Consider the following 18940-nt stretch of genomic DNA (forward strand, 5'->3'; position numbering starts at 1 on the left):
ATGCTTCCCTGAAATTCTTTTCTTCTTGAGCCACAACACACCTCTTTGTCTTGTTTCTTGTTAGCTTCCTTTGCTGATTTTTTAAAAATCTACCTCCTTACTGTTGCTGTTCTCCAGTGTTGCCTCTCAGCTCTCTTCTTTTGTCACTCTATTTGCCTTCCCTTGGGGAAAACATCCTTTAGCTTTCTCACTCAGCCATTAGCATCATCCCCGGCCTTGCTTCTCTGTGCTGCAGACAGTTACCTGTTTTCTGGCTGTCTCCATTTAGAAGCCCCACAGGCACACATTTCAGTGTGTCCTCAAAGTGAATTAATGATCTTTCTCATCAAACCTTCCCTGTCCCAGGAGTCCCTATCACAGTTATGAGCACCATCCATCAAATCACTGAGGTGGCTGACTTTTGAGTCATCTTTGTAACTCCTTACTTTATCATCCAGATCTACTTAACTACAAAGCCCTATCAAAATTACTTTCATATTATTTATTAACTTTGTATTATCTCATTATTTCCACTGCTGTTGCCTTTATGGTAGTCATAAAAATCCTTTGCCAGGGCTCAAATAGTGCCCAAAAATCTTCCTTCAATCGGATTTTTTCCCCTACAGTACTAATTTGTCTTCTAAAATCCAAATTAAAATTTGTCACTGGCTCCCCATTACTTTCTCAATGAAGTCTCAGCTTACCATCCCTCCCCACACTCTCTCATTTGCCTCAAATGCCAGCATCACTCTTCACTCCTCAAGACCATGCTCGCCAACACCTCTGCATACATGCAGTGCCCTTGGTCTAGAGTGTCCTTCCCCTCAGTATCTCTTATATGACTTAGCAGTGACTCTGTCTTTTTCATCTTTTTATTCCCAGAACCTACCAGAGTGTTTGACACAGAGCGAGTCTTCAGCTAGTAGCTAGGTTAATATGTATCATTATGATGCAATGTTTTATTCTAACTTTTAAATTAAATCATCAAACATGAATACGTGGACCAAAATATTTACAAGAGAACTGAAAAATAAGGAGCAAAGGAAGTAAAATGCTAGAATCTTCAAGGAATTTTCACTCACTGCAGTGAGGCGAGAATTGAGAGTCATATTTTGAACTAAGCCTGCTGAACAAGAATAGCATAGAAATCTCAGAAGAAGATGGGGAAAGGCTGTGACTCAACCCCATTCTACCCACTGGCAAAGAAACACAGATGATCCCCAGGTCGTGTGAACTCTTCTTAGCTTGATGAAGTCATTGCCCTTCCTTCATCAGTTTCTCTCTTTCCTCAATCACTTGGAAACCGCCCTTCACAATACATAGCATGCATGGGTAGAGAGTGACAGGTAGAGGCAGTAGCACTTTGCAGGCTAAATTGTGTGAGAGCTGGAAAATGTTCAAACAGGGAAGATGAAGATGAGAGGAAGAGCCCTAAGAATAGAGTCGGTGGAGGTAAAATTTTTACTTCTGTCTCTGACTGGAGAAGAACTGAAGCCTACATATGAGTCCCTAGCAGTCAGACAACAGGCCAGTTGGAGTGGATGATCCTCCCTCAGTCCAGCAAAAACACGAGATAAATGCTTGCTGGACACCGGAAACTAGGCTCTGGGCTCAGCCCTTTAGTATTCTGTGTAGGTCTAGATCCAAAAAAGAAAATGTGCAACACGTAAATGATCAGTAATGGTGGGTAAGAGGCTACCATTCACCATGTAGCCACATGTTGTTTTGGATGTGTGTGTGTGTGTGTGTGTTTACTATTTAAGAAAAATTAAAATATATACATTTGGGGCTAGCCAGTGTAGTTTAGTGGTTGAGCATCGACCTATGAACCAGTAGGTATGGTTTGATTCCCAGTTAGGGCACATGCCTGGTTGCAGGCTCAATCCCCAGTAGGGGGCATGCAGGAGGCAGCCGATCAATGCTTCTCTCTCATCATTGATGTTTCTATCTCTCTCCATCTCCCTTCCTCTCTGAAATCAATAAAAAAATATTTTTAAAAGAAGAGAGACAAAGTGTAGAAAAGAAAGCAAGAACATACCTTTCCCCTGCTCCCTTCCTCTCTGAAAGCAATAATACACACACACACACACACACACACACACACACACACACGGTATAGATCCTACAAAACATTTTGCAACACAAGGAAAAGTAACTGAAAGACTCAGAGGAAAAACACAAATAAAAAATTTTTGTCAGAGGGAATAAAAGAAATTATTTCAAAGCCTTAGCTTTATGTACTTAATACAGATTGACCCACGGGGTGCCAGAAATGTTTAGAACAACAGAGAATGAGTTGAAAGTGGAGAGGCAAAGGGAGATGACTGAGAGCAGGCAGAACTGCAAAGAAAGCAATACTTAAAGAGAGCAATACATTTCACATCAGATGCAAAGAGCAGAGTTAGAGTGCAGAAAATAAAGTTTGTAATATTTCAACTTTATAAATGTAGAGCAATAAAAAAAGAGGCACACGATAAGAAATAAGATGGAGGAAAAATAAAGGAGATTCAATGTATATATTACAACTTTTCTGAAAAAAATAAAAAAATAAAAAATAAGTAATCATCAGACTCAATCAGGAAAAAAAGGCTTAGAAAATACCTTTCTCAAATACCCTTCTTGAATTACTTATGATATGTTCTATGAATATATGCATGATAGCTGTGAGCCAAATACTCAAGATTAAGAAGTTTGCTGTCTAAAGTACTAATAGTAAAATTCAAAACCAATTAAAAATGTAGGGATCACAGTGTGGTGATTATAGGAGGGAAAAGGGGATGAGCGGAGGTAAAAGAAGATAAAGGGATAAATGGTGATAGGAGACTTGACTTAGGGTGGTGAACATACGGTATAATATACAGATGATTTATTATAGAACTGTACATCTGAAACCTATATAATTTTATTAACCAGTATCACCTGAATAAATTCAATTAAAATATAATTATAAATATGTAAAAAATGTAGGGAATTAACAGTGGTAAATATTTTAAAGCCAGTTTGGGGGTGGAGAGTAAAGACATTCCTTTTAGTTTGCCCACTTCTATGGTTTAACTACATTGTTAGTGTGGCTAACGTCCAGCTACCAATGTGAAGTCCATGTGGAGTGAGAGAGAAATGTGCACAGTTGAGTCTCACATGCCTTTAAGGAGTGAGCTTAGGGTAGACCCATCAGTTCATAATTTGAGAAAAACAATTTAAAATTTCATCTCATACTGTATACAAAAATCAACTGTGTACTCATTGTATTAGCTTCTTAGGGTCACCATAAGAAATTACCACACACAGGGAGGTTTAAACTAGCAGAATGTACTCCCGGACAAGTCTGGAGGCTAGCGATCTGAAATCAAGGTATAGGCAAGGGCATGCTTTCTCCGAAGTTCTAGGGGCGGATCCTTATCTCTTCCTAGCTTCTGAGGGTGGCCAGCAATCCTTGGCATTCCTTGTCTTACAGACTCACCACTCTAATCTCTCTCTGCCTCCATTGTCACATGGTGTTTCCTCTGATTGTGTCTGTCTCTGTTTTGTTTTCTTATAAAGATACCAGCCACTGGAGGAGAGTCCATCCTAATCTGCTATGACCTAATTTTAATGACTTACATCAAAAAGGCCCTAATGCCAAATAAGGTTATATTTTGAAGTTCTGGGTAGATGTGGATTTATAGAGGGCACCGTTCAGACCAGTATAAGGATTAACACATAATATGTAAAACACAAAACCAAAAAAGAGCATCAATGTGAATTCTTATTTGTTCTGAGGATGGAACACTTTCTACTGGAAGAATTCAGAAAAGGTGATGTACACATTTCACATTAAATACATTTTAAATTCGTTCTTGTCAGTAACATAACCTAAATATAAGAACTCCAACAATAATTTAGAAAAAAGAACATCAGATATAAATAGAAAAAGCATAACTCTCTTTCATACACAAAGGTAGCATGTATAAATAGATATGAAGAATATTTCAGTCTTAGGAAAAATTGGACATAGAGGTAACAAAATCATGAAGGAATAAATACAGATGGCTTATGAAATTTATAAGTATTCAACTATATTAATAATTAAGTGCAGTTACATTAAAACAGCAGCAAACTATTTTTAACTATCAAAGCAGCAAAAATAAAGAGAAGAGATAACAATGATGGTGAACATTGTCATGGGAGAATAATGGAAGAATAAATAAGTACAACCTTTCTTCTAGAAAAACAAAAGAATTGACATATATCAAGAACCTTAAAAATGCTCCTACCTTTTGAATTTGTAATAACACTTCTAAAAGTCAAACCTAAAGGAATAATCTTGAAATCTATGAAGCATAAAGAATTAGAAATGAAAAATTGGTATCAAAGAATTAAGTACTATCTTGAACAATTAAAAACACTCTATTGTTGAGGATTTATTGCAGAGAATGTAATCCATTCTAGTTCATTTAAGCATAAAGGGATTTATTTAAGTGGGTTTTAGAGTTGGTGGGAGAAAGAAGAAACGCTGAGGGAACAGAGACCAACTCCGAGAGCCACTGGCAGAAGCTGCTGCAGTTAGTGGAGTGCAGAATCAAGCAGCCGCCTGCCATGCTGGGAAGCTGCAGCTCCCGCTGCTCGCTCTAGGCTCACACTACGTTAGTCTAGTGATAGTCAGAATCTAACTTTGAAAACAGGCCCCTGACCTCTCCTCATTTAATTCAGTTCAGATTTCAAGACACACAGTTACACCTCAGGCTGAAACCTACATCACAACTAGAACCCTCGCTGTAAAGAGTTCAGGAAGTGTAGTTAGCTCTCCAGCTTCTGAGTAGAGCACGTCACAGAGGGAGGTTGAAATGGACATTGTGTGAGCCCATCCGTGTATTTGCCACACCCCAAACATCCAAAATATAGGAAATACATTCAATGGCTTTAAATGACTTTGGAAATACTTTTGATTTAGCGTTTACTTAAGGAGCATGAGATGGAAGCATATATAATGCATGATCTTAACTGTGTAAAAAACATATAGGGGACAAAACAATGTAGAGAAATATGCCAGTGCATTAAACACTCACATGAAACTATGGGAGATTTTCTTTCTCATAAGTATACCTTTTCTACAATAATCATAAATTAATTGTAGAATCCTCATTTCTCCTGAAAACAAGCAAATCCATGTTTGATAAATAAATGCAAGAATTAGTGACATAAAGAGAAAATAAGTACCCATTGCTATTTGTTTTGCTGTTTTAGGGTTTAAAGAAATCCAGGAAAAGCTTTTTCATTCCCCTCTAAACTTGGCTTTTTCACAGCAGCCTTGAGTTGTAGCTGCTGGGATAATAGTATAGGTAGCACAGTTTAGCCATTTAGATATGCATTTAGGTCTTGTGTGTATGTGTTTGTCTTAGACAATATATAGATAAATATATGTAAATATCAATCTATAATATTAGTACATGTAACATGCAAATATATAATTTTGTATAAATATAGGTATACATAATATTTATGTTAAAGTATATGACTAGTATATTAGTTAGTGTTCTCCAGAGAAACAGAACCAAAAGGAGATATATAGGTAGATAGATGAGACTGAATGACAGAGAGATTGATTTGTTATAAGGTTGGTTATGGAGGATAGGAAGTCCCACCATCTACTATCTGCAAGGGAGACCCAGGAAAGCTGGTGGGGTAGCTCTAGTATGAGCCTGAAGGACCGAGAACCAAGAAAACCAATGGTGTAAGTTCTAGCCCAGATCCAGAGGCCTGAGAACTGATAGTGTAAATTCTAGTCCGAAAGCAGAAGACTGATATCCTAGCTCAAGTAGGCAGGTAGAAGGAGTAAATTCTCACTTTCTCTGATGTTTTGTTCTATTCAGATACTCAAGAGATTGGACAATACACACCCATAGTTGGGAGGGCCATCTCTTTTACCCAGTTCATCATACAATGCTAATTTCATCTGGAAATGCCCTCATAGACACCCCAGAAATATTATTAACCAAATATCAAGGCATCCTGTGACTTAGTCAAGTTGATACAAAAAATTAACCATCATAACTACATAGAATCTTAAATTAATCTATACTAATAAAAGGGTAATATGCTAATTAGACCAGGCCAACCGGACATCTTCCAGATGTCCAACTTCCTTATGGACAAACCATGGTGGCGGGGGCTGAGGCAGAGGCGGTTAGGGGCAATCAGGCCGGCAGGGGAGCAAGCAGTTAGGGGGCGGCCAGGCTGGCAGGTGAGCAGTTAGGGGGTAGCCAGGCCAGCAGGGGGACAGTTAGGGGGCAATCAGGCTGGAAAGCAGAGGCAGTTAGGGGTGATTAGGCAGGCAGGTAGAGTGATTAGTGGCAATCAAGCAGGCACGCAGGGGACCAGTTAGGGGGCGATCAGGCAGGTAGGCAGGCACTCGAGTGGCTAGGAGCCAGTGGTCTCAGATTTAGGCCCCATCCCAGCAGTTGGACATCCCCTGAGGGGTCCTGGATTGGAGAGGGTGCAGGCCAGGCTGAGGGACTCCTCCCCCTCCCTTGTACAAATTTTGTGCTCTGGGCCTCTAGTATTAATATATAAAGAAACCAATTTTATTTACTAATCATAATATAAATCAATGAGTAAAATATTGCTTGTAAATAAAAATGAAACCCGGAAATGCAGTATGTATATGGTCTTTTCAAAGTTAACTAGCGATATTATATACTTTATGTTCTCATAGAATGCTGCTTTTAATTAAAATTCCATTGGTAGTTTGGAGTGAATAATTTTTATTGTTTAGCAACTATGACAAAATCCACTCATTTTTCAGTGTCTTTTCTCTTCGTTAGATATTAGAGATTTTCTTTTTGGAAAATTAGCAATTTTCTAATTTAAATTATTTCCTGGAATAAAACTAAGTAGAGTGAACATTTTTTTCCCTGTTATTCTTCCTTGTGAGGCAGCTTTTATTGCTAAACTGCTGTCTGGACATGCTTTCCAACTTAGCATATGACCCAGCATGTGACTCTCCTCAGATATTCTGGGGGATGACTTAACTGCCCCACCTTATTACAAGACACCCCTGCAAGGTGATGCCAAAAGGTGTAGACTAACATGTGAAAATAAAAATAACCCAATAACAGATATAAATAAACTCTTTTCCTTAATTCATCCTTCATATATTTGGTCTCTTATCCTAATACATAATGATTATGGGGCATGCTATTAAGAAGGTTCCAATATGTGCACTGTTCTGTTTTTTGTTTGTTTGTTTACTTTTCCATTTTTGAATAGTGAGCAAAGAATGATGTTATTAACCCTATTTTAGAGAGATAAGAGAATGCTGTGTATATGTAACATAAAATGTGTTACTCAAAATACTTCTTACTGTAGACAGACAGTGACGCAAGGCAGAGAGAAATGGCAGACATTGCCACGTGCCTTGCATCTAATATAGGTGTAAGTAGGGAAAATGGTTTACTTTAAAAGCTGATGTAATCTACTTGGATCACAACCTGAAATGGAAATAGATGCTCTGTTTTCAACAACTGTAATATAATTAACTCTTGGGCTCTGTTTTTACCTAGCCACAGAATCAACTGCTTTGCAGTCTCCTCAGGTTTGTTAGGAGATGTTTGCAGTTCATGACTTGGGAGAATTGAAGGTGAAATGAAATGAATATATGATTCGTCCTTGAAGTTGAAGAGAACAAGCGAAACACACCTCACCTCCTTCTTTGTTATTTTCTTCACTTTGCTGTTTCCCTCTCCATCTTTGTTCAGTGTGACAGAAAATAATGGGATCAGTGATTGGGAGGGAAGGGATTTTTGTTCCTTTTCTCTCTTTGTATCTCAGTCTCTGTATCACACAAGCTTCTAATTGCCTGATTTTGTCTTTCCTTTTTTTGCATTTTAAGTTAACATTCTCTTCCTTTTGTCCCTTTGTTTTCTATTGTCATGTTCTCTCTTTTCCTTTCCTTTTCCATCTGTCCCCACTCCTCCTCTTCTTTTTCCCAGATGATGGGATAAATTGGAGAGTTAGGGCAGTGATGGTGTGATGAGCAGGTTGGGTGTCTGAAAGGACAAGCAGCTCAGGTGGAGTCCATCTTGGTTCTGGAAGGTACATTAAATATGGCTGAAGGGATTTCCCAGGAGTAGGCTTGAGATAGTATCTCCAGTATGTGATATAGTCTGCATGGGATGTTTTGGGAACCATGACATTTCCACATTTCCAGTAGAAGATACAAAATCACTAAAAGTACCAGTCGAGAAGAAGGGGCCCAAGGTTGGGAAAAGCAGCCATGAATTACTGGGACAAGAGAGGGGGCCACTGACTTCAGTAGTGGTAGCCAACTTGGTGTCAAGAAGAACCAGAGGTACCAGCCACAGTTCACAGTGCTGGACCCAAAGGACAAGACAAGATCAACCACATTAGAGACAACCTAAGGATCCACCATTTCTAATAGGAGCCAGAAGGTGAGGAGGAGGAGGAGGAGAGATCTCCTGACGGGAAAACCAGCTCTGGCAGAGTTTTCATTTTAAGTAGATGTGCTATTTACCCCAAAGACTGTTTTACTTCAAAGACACTGAATTGCTTTTAATTGACAAATTTAAGGTTTTTTTCATGCCATTAGCAAGAATGGGAGCACCAAAATAAGATGAAGGCACTGTAAGGCAGAAAAAATAGTAGCCTTTTCAAACGGGAGTTGTGTGTAAATTTCAGTCCTGCTACAAGGTGTGTGTGTGTGTGTGTGTGTGTGTGTGTGTGTGTGTGTAAGATAGAAATCAGTATGTTAATAGAGGTCAATGATGAATGGTAGAATGGGGAGATTATTGATTTATTTTTCCTTTTCTCTCTCATATTTAATATATATATATTGAACTACTATATGCCAAACATACTTCTTTGTGCTTATCTTTATGTTTCAGTTGCTCCATGTTTGTACAAGTACAATTTTTTTGCTTTTGTAAAGAGAAGATTATAATTCAGTGTTATTTAAAAATTATCCAATTCCCTCATTGTGGTATTTGAATGAATCATATCCCACCATGTGAGTTATAAACCAGACCTTGGAGTTGACCTTCTGTTCTTGAGTATATTCTTTTGAGGTTGGTTAGTTGTAAATTCAAGGTTTTCAGGAATCATTTTGTTGAACTTTTATAGAGCTTAATTCTCATGCAAACCTTTTCAATCACAATTTGAGACCTATCATGTTGTGATTATGTACAAACCAGCATTCTGTCTTGATCTTCAGAAGCAGAGCACATTTGCCAGTTAGCATGATACCCTTGTACTCAAATGGTCACACCCAAAATGGGTTAGGAGCTTCATGTGAAAGTCAAGTCTAGTAGTTGATTCTGTTTTTGCGATAGTGATCTCTCTGTACCACACCAAATACAAGGGGTTTCCTTGCAGGTAGATCATGGAAACCCTGATATGTCGTGGCAGCCTGCAAAAGTAGCCTTTGCAAGGTACAGGTGGCGCATACTAGTGAGATGGTCCCATCTGCTTTCTCATGGGTATCAAATGCATCCTCTGATGGCTTTTGGGATTTGTAAGTGATTAGTTAATGATGATTTCCTTTTTAAAAAAACTCTCATCTAGAAGTCTCCCCAAATTAGTTATATCTTTTGGCTTGCAATAGCCAGCATTCAACCTGCCAAGCCACCCAGCCAAAGGCAGCATGGATGGAATATTAGGTCCTCCTTTGTTTCTCAGATTTAGTCAGTGGGCTGCACCATGAGGTTAAGTGTCCTCACATTCCACTCTCTCCTGGATCTTAAGTGCAGCCGGCCTCCCCTCTCACTCCCCAGATACCAAGGGGAGAAGGATCCCTGCCTTCACATCCTTCCTAGATTTTCAGTTTGAGTTGAGTTTGTGTCACAATAGAGAAATTCAAGTTACTTTCTTTTTTTTTTTATATATATTTTATTGATTTTTTACAGAGAGGAAGGGAGAGAGATAGAGAGTTAGAAACATCGATGAGAGAGAAACATCGATCAGCTGCCTCCTGCACATCTCCCACTGGGGATGTGCCCGCAACCCAGGTACATGCCCTTGACCGGAATCGAACCTGAGACCTTTCAGTCCGCAGGCCGACGCTCTATCCACCGAGCCAAACCGGTTTCGGCAATTCAAGTTACTTTCTAACTTTTCAGTTGAGAAATAAAGAGAGACTCTAACCCTAGGAATATAATAAATTTAAAACACTGCATGATTTAGATTTATAACAAAGATTTTACCAGCACATTTTTAAAATGAATTATAATTGAATAATGGAATATGTAATTAAATAAACGATACCTAGAATGAATGTGCAGTATATTAAAACTGTTCATGCAAATAGTTTCATTAATTGCTTTAAATTACATTTAGGAGGGCATAGATCAATTCTTTGTGACAAAATGGATGGTGCATTTTATAATATTTTGGAGAGATCTCATTGTTTTCTAGTAACTTGGCTTATATTTAGCTTTTTTTATTATAGAAAAGAGATTCTTTGATATTCTCTTTCTGCTTTAAATAAGTCTCTGATAAACTACATGAAATTGACCGTTTTCTCTGACCCCCTACACTTACTCTTTTCTTGTCATTTCTGTTTACTGATAGCTTGGAATAACAGTCACATATTAAAAATTTTCAACAAAACAATGAAAAATGAGCATACAATTATACTCACTTCAGTATCCTAGTAATGTATATATGAACACATGCCAGCTATATCCTGCCTAGAAAGTATTTTTTAAATTGTTTATTTATAACTGGCATTCTTGGAGATAATGTTTATTTCTGTAGAATTCTTTAAGAATTTATTTCTCTTCACTTGGTTTTTCACAGAGGAGAGGAATGGTGATAATGATGATGGTGATGAAGATGATGATGGTGAAGTTTTAGATGGAAGCCAAAAATTGTAAGACTTCTTATGTGCCAAGCACTGTTCTAAGTGCAGCAGCACACATATGAAGTCATTCAGTGCTTACAGCAACTCTATAAGTAGGTACTCTTAGTACCTCCATTTTTTTCAGATGAGAAAATTGGGCATAAAGAGATGAAGTAACTTGCTGAAGGTTGTAGTTTGCCTGTGGAAGAGGCTGAACTTGCAGTCTTCTCAAAGTACCTTCTCTATTATTAGAAGCCACATTTTGAGACCATCATCTATATTAGAAAATTTTGTAAGATACTATGTGGAAAAATCAATGGGCTTCCAATATGCAATCTGTTTTTTAAAATACAAGGTGATTGCTTTGTGTCAACATTGACATAATTTTTTTTACTTAAAGGTTGAAATTCACAGATTAGAATATACCTCACTTAATTTTATGTCTCAAAAGGAATTAATATATGATTTTAAAGTTTAGTATACCTTAAAGTTCATATTGAAATTTAGGGAAATAAGAATAATTGCTATTTTGAGAACTATAAAAGTGAGAAACCATAAAAGAACACCTATCAGAAAAACAAGCATAACTTCATTTGTCCTGGAAAAAAATAAAATTAAAAACGATTATATGATTCTTGGATGTTTGTCAAAAATTACCTTATTCTGTTTATAAGAAAATGAACTGGTATCTAGTGAGAGATTTATATTTCAGAGTGCTATTCAGTTTCTAATTACCCATTTTCTGGTTAAAGGCAAGGAAATAGTTTGCATAAAAACCATGGAAAGAAAATGTTGCTTTACAAACAAGAAGGCAACCAAAAGTGTCTCATATTATCTTATTATTCCTAAAAAATCATTTTATGTTTTTTTTCCTGTGTCATATTTTGAAATGAAATGAATGAAATGCATTTTATGAAAAATTACAACGATGCTTAGACATTCACTCATTCCTTTATGCATTTATTCATTCCATAGGGAATATCTACACTGTATCAGGTATAGTGTTACACTTAGGGAACACAAAGATAAAGGACATTAGCTTTTTCTGAAGGAACTCAGCAAATGAGCCATAGAAATTAAAGAGATAATTATATTAAGTTCAGATTTATCCATCTCTGAAAGGATTGTCTTAAATTTTTATCCTCTTAGAAGCATCCCAGTTCAGTTTGTAATGCCCATCCTATAACTATTTTAAAAGTTTGCATTCTTTTTTTTCCCAAATATATTTTATTGTTGTTGTTTTTTTACAGAGAGGAAGGGAAAGGAATCGAGAGTTAGAAACATCGATGAGAGAGAAATATTGATCAGCTGCCTCCTGCACACCTCCCACTGGGGATGTGCCCGCAACCAAGGTACATACCCTTGACCAGAATCGAACCTGGGACCCTTCAGTCCACAGGCCAATGCTGTATCCACTGAGCCAAACTGCTTAGGGCAAAGTTTGCATTCTTAGGACGTATTTTAACATGTACTGTGTATGAATGGAATAGTTTGGTATGATGTGTTTTTTGCAGTCTGGTAAAATACTCTCCTGTGGAAGAGATACTCCCACAGGATAAGAAGGTACAGAGGAGGAAAGATTTGTAAATCAACACAAAATTAACATTCATTGACAAAGGAAAAGGAAGCAACAGCTGTGTAAACAAACAGCTGTGCAAAGACAGAAAAATAACAGTGAGCAGCCATGAACATGGCAAATGGTCTAAAATATGAGAAAAGCAAGTAAATAATATGAGGAAATGAGTTAAGCCACTGGAAATTACTGACAGTTTTGAACAGGAAGTAAATAATAAGGGAAGTGTTCAAATAAGAGTTCTTGTAGAGAAAAATTAGAAAAATATTTTATGTAGATGTGAACTTTAAAAATGAAATTTGCTTAAGAGATGAATTAACTTGCACATTTATGAATCTTTTGTAAATGTGCTTTATATGATACAAACAACAATATAATAATATTAAAAAATTAAGCCCTACACAGTTTGGCTCAGTTGGCCTGTGGACTGAAGGGTCCTGGGTTCAATTCCAGTCAAGGGCATATGCCTGGTTGTGGGCTCGATCCCTAGTAGGGGGTGTGCAGGAAGCAGCCGACCAATGATTCTCTCCCATCATTGATGTTTCTAGCTCTCCCTCTCCCTTCCTCTGTGAAGTCAATAAAAATATATTTTTTTAAAATGTAAAAGAATAAAATTACAACATAGTCCTAAGTTATTGTGTTGAAAAGAGTAAACTTGAAACTCACAATTATTTTGCTTTGCATTTATGTGACTACTAAGGTACCTAACTCTTCAAAGGAAAATATTTAATAACACAAGTAACTCATAAATGTATTCACCTTCTAAAAAATGAAAGCATTCCAGATGAAGCTAAAGTTTCCCTTGACCAATCAGCCAAAGAACATAAATGCATAATCCATGGACACAGACAACATGGTAATGGTCTGAGGGAAGGAAGGGCCAGGGCTGGGTGGATGGGGGCAACATGGGGGAAATGGGGACATCTGTAATAGTGTCAACAATAAAAATAAAGACAAATAAATAAATAAAGCTTCCCTTGACCCTTTACCCCTCCCCCATACTTACTACTCTCCCCATAGGTAGTCATTATTTTCAGCTTAATATGAATCCTAACCTTTCCCCATGTATTTACACATGTATGTGTTACTATAGAAAATATATATCTTTATCTGGTATGATAATCCACTATACAAATTGCAGTAGTCATTATGGAATTTCTTTGTTTTTCATATAACATCTTGTCTTGGAAATATTTCCATTTCAATACAAATAGAGCTGTTATTAAGAGAACTGCTTTGTATCCATAGTCTGGATACAACTGTTTTGCTATTCCCTTCATGATAGACTTCTGGTTGTTTCTGATTTTCTGCATCCTTCAGCAAATATTCATGCATCTTGTCTTAGTGCCATGTGCCCAGCGCCCTTCCTGGCGCTGTGGATTTAGCAGTAAACAAAACAAAGTTCTCCTTGTGGACATTCAAGAAGACACAAAAAATAAACAAAGACATGCACATATAATAAAATGTCATGTAGTGATAGGTATATGAAGGACTGCAACGAAGGTGAGAGATGAGGTCAGAAAAGGCTTCTCTGAGGGCTTTCATTTGAGTCAAGACCTACGAGAAGTGAGGGAGGTTGCTCTGTAAATAGCAAGGGTACCAGCTGAGAAATGGAAGTGCTGGGTCAGGAGGTGTGTATATTGAAAGTGCCAAATCACCTGAACTGTCTGTGACAATTCATACTCCTATTTGAAGCATGCAAGTACCCATTTCTCACATTTTTCTAATAATTATTAACATGCTTCTTAATTTTTACCAATTTTGTTTGTGGAAAACTGTTCTTTTGCTGTAGTTTTAATTGGTATAAATTTCATGCTTGTGATTGTGCATATTTTATTTTAATTTATTTATTTATTAATTTATTTTTTTCCAGTGTCAACTTTTTAAAAAATCTTTATTGTTGAAAGTATTACACAGGTCCTCCCTTTTCCCCCATAAACCTCTTCCAGCCCACTCCCATCCTCCCATCACCCCATTGTCTGTATCCAGGGGTTATGTATATACACATACAAGTTTATTGGTTGATCTCTTTCCACCCACACCTCCCCTGCCTTCTGTCTGAGATTCAACAGTCTGTTTGTGCATATTTCAATATGTATATTGGCCCTTTGAATTTGCTCATCTCCGACTTAGCAGTTCTAAATTTATAATATATCTTTAATTTATTATATATTTCTAAAATGTGATTGCTATTTTGTAAAAAGCTATGATGTGGTTTTTCTTCAAGACTATGTTTTTAGAGCACTTTTAGGTTTGCAGCAAAATTGAGAGAGGAAAGTACAAAGATTTCCCTATACCTCATATACACACACACCCAGCTTCTGCCATTATCAGCCTCCACACCAGAGTGGTACATTTGTTATAACTGATGAACCTACATCAACACATTATAATCACCCGAAGTCCCTAGTTTACATTATGGGTCACTCTTGGTGGTGTACATATTGTTGTTTTGGACAAGTGTATAATGACATATTTCCATCGTTATAGTATCATGTAGTATCTTTTCACTGCCATAAAACCCCTCTGTGCTCCGCCTATTCATTTCATTCTTCCCTTCTAACCCTGGGCAACTACTGATTTTTATACTGTCTCCATAGTTTTGCCTTTTCCAGAATGTCATTAAGTTGGAATCATGCAGTATGTGGAGTTTTCAGATTGACTTCTTTAACTTAGTAATATGCATTTAATGTTCCTCCCTGTCTTGTCATGGCTTGATAGGCCATTTCTTTTTAATGCTGAGCTACCCATTGTATGGATTTAATACTTTTTCTATTCATTCACCTAGTGAAGGACATCTTGGTTGCCCCAAGTTTTGGCAATTATGAATATGCTTGTGCAGGTTTCTGTGTGGATATACATTTTCAACGCCTTTGGGTAAATACCAAGGATTGTGATTGCTAGATTGTATGGTAAAGTCTAATTTTGTAAGAAACCACCAAACTGCCTTTCAAAGTGGCTGTGCCATTTTGCATTCCCATCAACAATGAATGATGAGCCCTGGCTGGTTTTGCTCAGTGGATAGAGCATCGGCCTGTGGACTAAAGGTTCCTGTGTTTGATTCCAGTCAAGGGCACATGTCCAGGTTGCAGCTCAATCCCCAGTAGGGGGCGTGCAGGAAGCAGCCAATCAATGATTCTCTCTTATCGTTGATGTTTCTATCTCTCCCTCTCCCTATCTCTCTGAAATCAATAAAAATATATCTAGAAAAAAGAAAAAAACAATGAATGATGGGCAACAAGGGATTTATGTATGCAAAAAAATGGAAAGGTGCACATAGAGGGTTGACTGGAGCATAGGGTGAGGGCATGAAGAGTAGCTGAGTTATGAGGCTGGAGAGATAAGCTGGACACCACTCTTTAAATTCTGATTTAATTTTATAATAATTTGGTAAAATTCAAAACCATTTCTGTTAAACTTTTGATCAGGATAACATTAAATATAATAAGTATGCCATAAATAGTCATTAAATTGAATTAAATTGAGTTAAGTGATGTCACTTATTGAAGAATGGAGTAGATAAAAGTAATACAATACAATATACAGTATGGGCTGGTTTTTAAACAATGTTAATAAAATTAAGAGTATAGTAAATCCAAGATGTGTGTTCCTTTTCCAAGTTAAAACTCAAGGAAGGAAGACTACCCTCTTCAAGAATAATCAGTCAGCTTTAAGACAGGGAACAGAAAATCAATTGCCCTGATTATTTTGGAACTGTCTATAATTCACCTTAGTATGTGGTCCACTACAAAAATAGGGAAAGTTCCATCAGCCAGCAGAGCCCTTCGGCACAGCAATAAGAAAGGAATTATTTAGGGAAACAAAAGGGAACTGGAAGTATACTAACTGCTCTAGAATGTTGCTGGTGGGATGTCATTCGGTGCAGCAATAAGGAAGGAATTGTTTAAGGAAACATAAGGGAACTAGAAGTATACTAACTGCTTTAGAATGCTGCTGGTGGAATGAAACCTAGAATGTAGGTCTGCAAACAGAATGGACATCGGAAAAATTTTCTCTTACTAAGGTCCAACAGTGTTTGAAAGGCAGAAGGAGATAATTCAGTCAGGTGGAGAAGTTGGATGTTTTAAAGAGGGGAAACCCACTTTGAACAAGAGTTCTTTAGAAAATGTGAAATAGCTTGTTCCATGACACAGTGGGGAAGAGGGACCACTTCTTCCTCTTAGAATTACAACAAGGATAACATCCTCTATAATAAAAGGCTAATATGCAAATTGACCAAACTGCGGAACAACAGGTCGCTATGATGCGCACTGACCACCAGGGGGCAGATGCTCAATGCAGGAGCTGCCCCCTGGTGGTCAGTGCGCTCCCACACAAGAACACCACTCAGCTAGAAGCCAGGCTCACGGTTGCTGAGCGCAGCGGCGGTGTCAGGAGCCTCTCCTGCCTTCGCAGCAGCACTAAGGATGTCCGACTGATGGCTGCAGGACTGCAAGAGGGTGCAGACCAGCCTGAGGGACCCCCCGAGTGCACGAATTTCATGCACCAGGTCTCTAGTTGAAGATATAAAGAAAGAGGTGTTGAAGGATAGATGCAGAGAGCTAGACAAATTACTTTAATGGCTTTGATCTTCTAAATAAGTATATCCCCTAGACACATATCACAATCAATGGGGAGTGCTGAATAAAAATTCATCTCCCTGGACAACTCTCATCAGAAAGTGATATCACATCATTACAGCTATAGTTTGAGAACCACTGTTCAAACAAAGAAGAAAACTATCTGTAGTGTGAGTCTACATTATTGAGAAAGAATTACTGTTTAGGAGGAGAGATAGGGATGGGCAATTAAGAAGGATGAAGGATTGCCTGGGCACTGTGGCTCAATGGTTAAGCATCGACCTATGAACCAGGAAGGTCACAGTTCGATTACTGGTCAAGGGGCATGCCCCAGTTGCAGGTTCTATCCCCAGTAGGGGGAGTGCAGGAGGTAACCAATCAATAATTCTCTCTGATCATTGATATTTTTATCTCTCCTCTCTCTTCCTCTCTTAAATCAATAAAAAAATATTTTTAAAAAGGATGAAAAATTTTAAATTTTCTAAGCAGAGCCTATTTGGAAGTTGGGAAGTGGGAATTTCTGCTGGAGAAGCTAGCTCAGCTCCAAAATATGGTTCAGTGTACTTCCATGATTTCGTCTATGGTAAAGTGATTCCACCTAAAAATGCTGTAATCACTTCTCTATTTGTCAGAGCTCAGGAAATATTGCTAAATCAGGCTGCTGAAGTGAAGTCCAAACAAATTAGAGGTGTTGAATCAAGGCCATGAAGAAAACTTGAGCAATTTCCCTTCCTTTGGACTTGAGAAACACACCTTTCATGGAAGGCAAGGTTAATAACACTGGTTGCTGCATAAAATCCTGTGGATTTGAGTATTCAGAATTTTGGTTTCACATATTTATGATGAGCCCTGCCCAAATGGCAGGCCAGACTCCTTCTGCTAGTTGTGGCTTAGCTCCATTCTCAGATGCTGCTGCTCCTTCTTCACATAACCTGAGATGGGCAGCTCCCCTTCCTGTGAAAGAAAACAAGGGTTGCAAGGCCCTAGCCTATTTTATTGTCTTTTTCTCTTTGTTTTCACTTGAGCTACTCCAGCAACTTCTTAATTGGTCTTTAGTTCACCAGCCTCCTCCTTCTTCAGAACATCTTCTGAACTGCCAGAGTTACCTTTCTTGACATGGACTGACCACTAAACAGATGGTGAAATATTTGTAACCCAAATAGTAAATCCTGTAAGTACTTACTGCTGTGAAGACTCCCCATCGCCACAGACTGAAGTCCAAACAAATTAGAGATGCCCAAGTTTTTTGCCACATGCCTCACCTGTCACCACAACCTCCATCATTCCAGCCTTGCTTGTTACAGGAACACTGAATCCTCATCATTGTTTTAGTACACTGTATACCCTTATCAGTGACCAAAGTGTCCCCAAAATTGGGTAATTAAATTTTTAATTCTCCAATGTCTGACACATAGGATGTGTACCATAAATTTTAGGTGAACATAGTTGAACTTTCACTTCATATAATCAAAAGTGAAAGAACATAGGAAAGAAGTGTTCTTTGGTGCAAGCAACATGGGCAACTCTTAGCATCATTTTATAACAAGTCTTTTTTTCTATGTAATATTATAGTTATAAGATAGCATTGATTAATCTGAATACTTGTAGAATCATAGAATTTCAAAGTGAAGGAGTATTTTAGAAGGCGTTCCTTTGATTTGCAGATGAGGATTCAGTCTTGTGCTTATGTCAGACCACACAAATAGCTTTTATCAAAATCCTATTCAATAACCAAAACTTTTTGAATTCATGGGTATTAAACCATCCTTACATTCCAGGCAAATAAAATGTGGAAGAGAACAAAATGTGCAATGCACTTTAGTTAAGAGGAAATCTCATTAAGGACTCTTAACCTGAGTCTAGGTTGCTGAGGTGGGGAAAAGCCACGCTACATGATGAGAGAGAATTGGAAGTTCAAGGATGTATGAGCTATCAAGTCCATCAGAAGAACAACAGAGTGGGTGTTGATGAATTTCT

General features: G+C 37.8%; 1 protein-coding gene across 1 annotated transcript in view; it reads left to right on the plus strand.

Moving 5' to 3' along the window:
* Nucleotides 1–18940, plus strand: part of ST8SIA1 (ST8 alpha-N-acetyl-neuraminide alpha-2,8-sialyltransferase 1) — a 141969-nt gene that overhangs the window by 114670 nt on the left and 8359 nt on the right. The window lies entirely within an intron of this gene.

Source organism: Myotis yumanensis, unplaced genomic scaffold (assembly GCF_028538775.1).
Source record: "Myotis yumanensis isolate MYYU_CA2020_CCGP unplaced genomic scaffold, mMyoYum1.0.hap1 SCAF_3, whole genome shotgun sequence".
NCBI lineage: Eukaryota > Metazoa > Chordata > Mammalia > Chiroptera > Vespertilionidae > Myotis > Myotis yumanensis.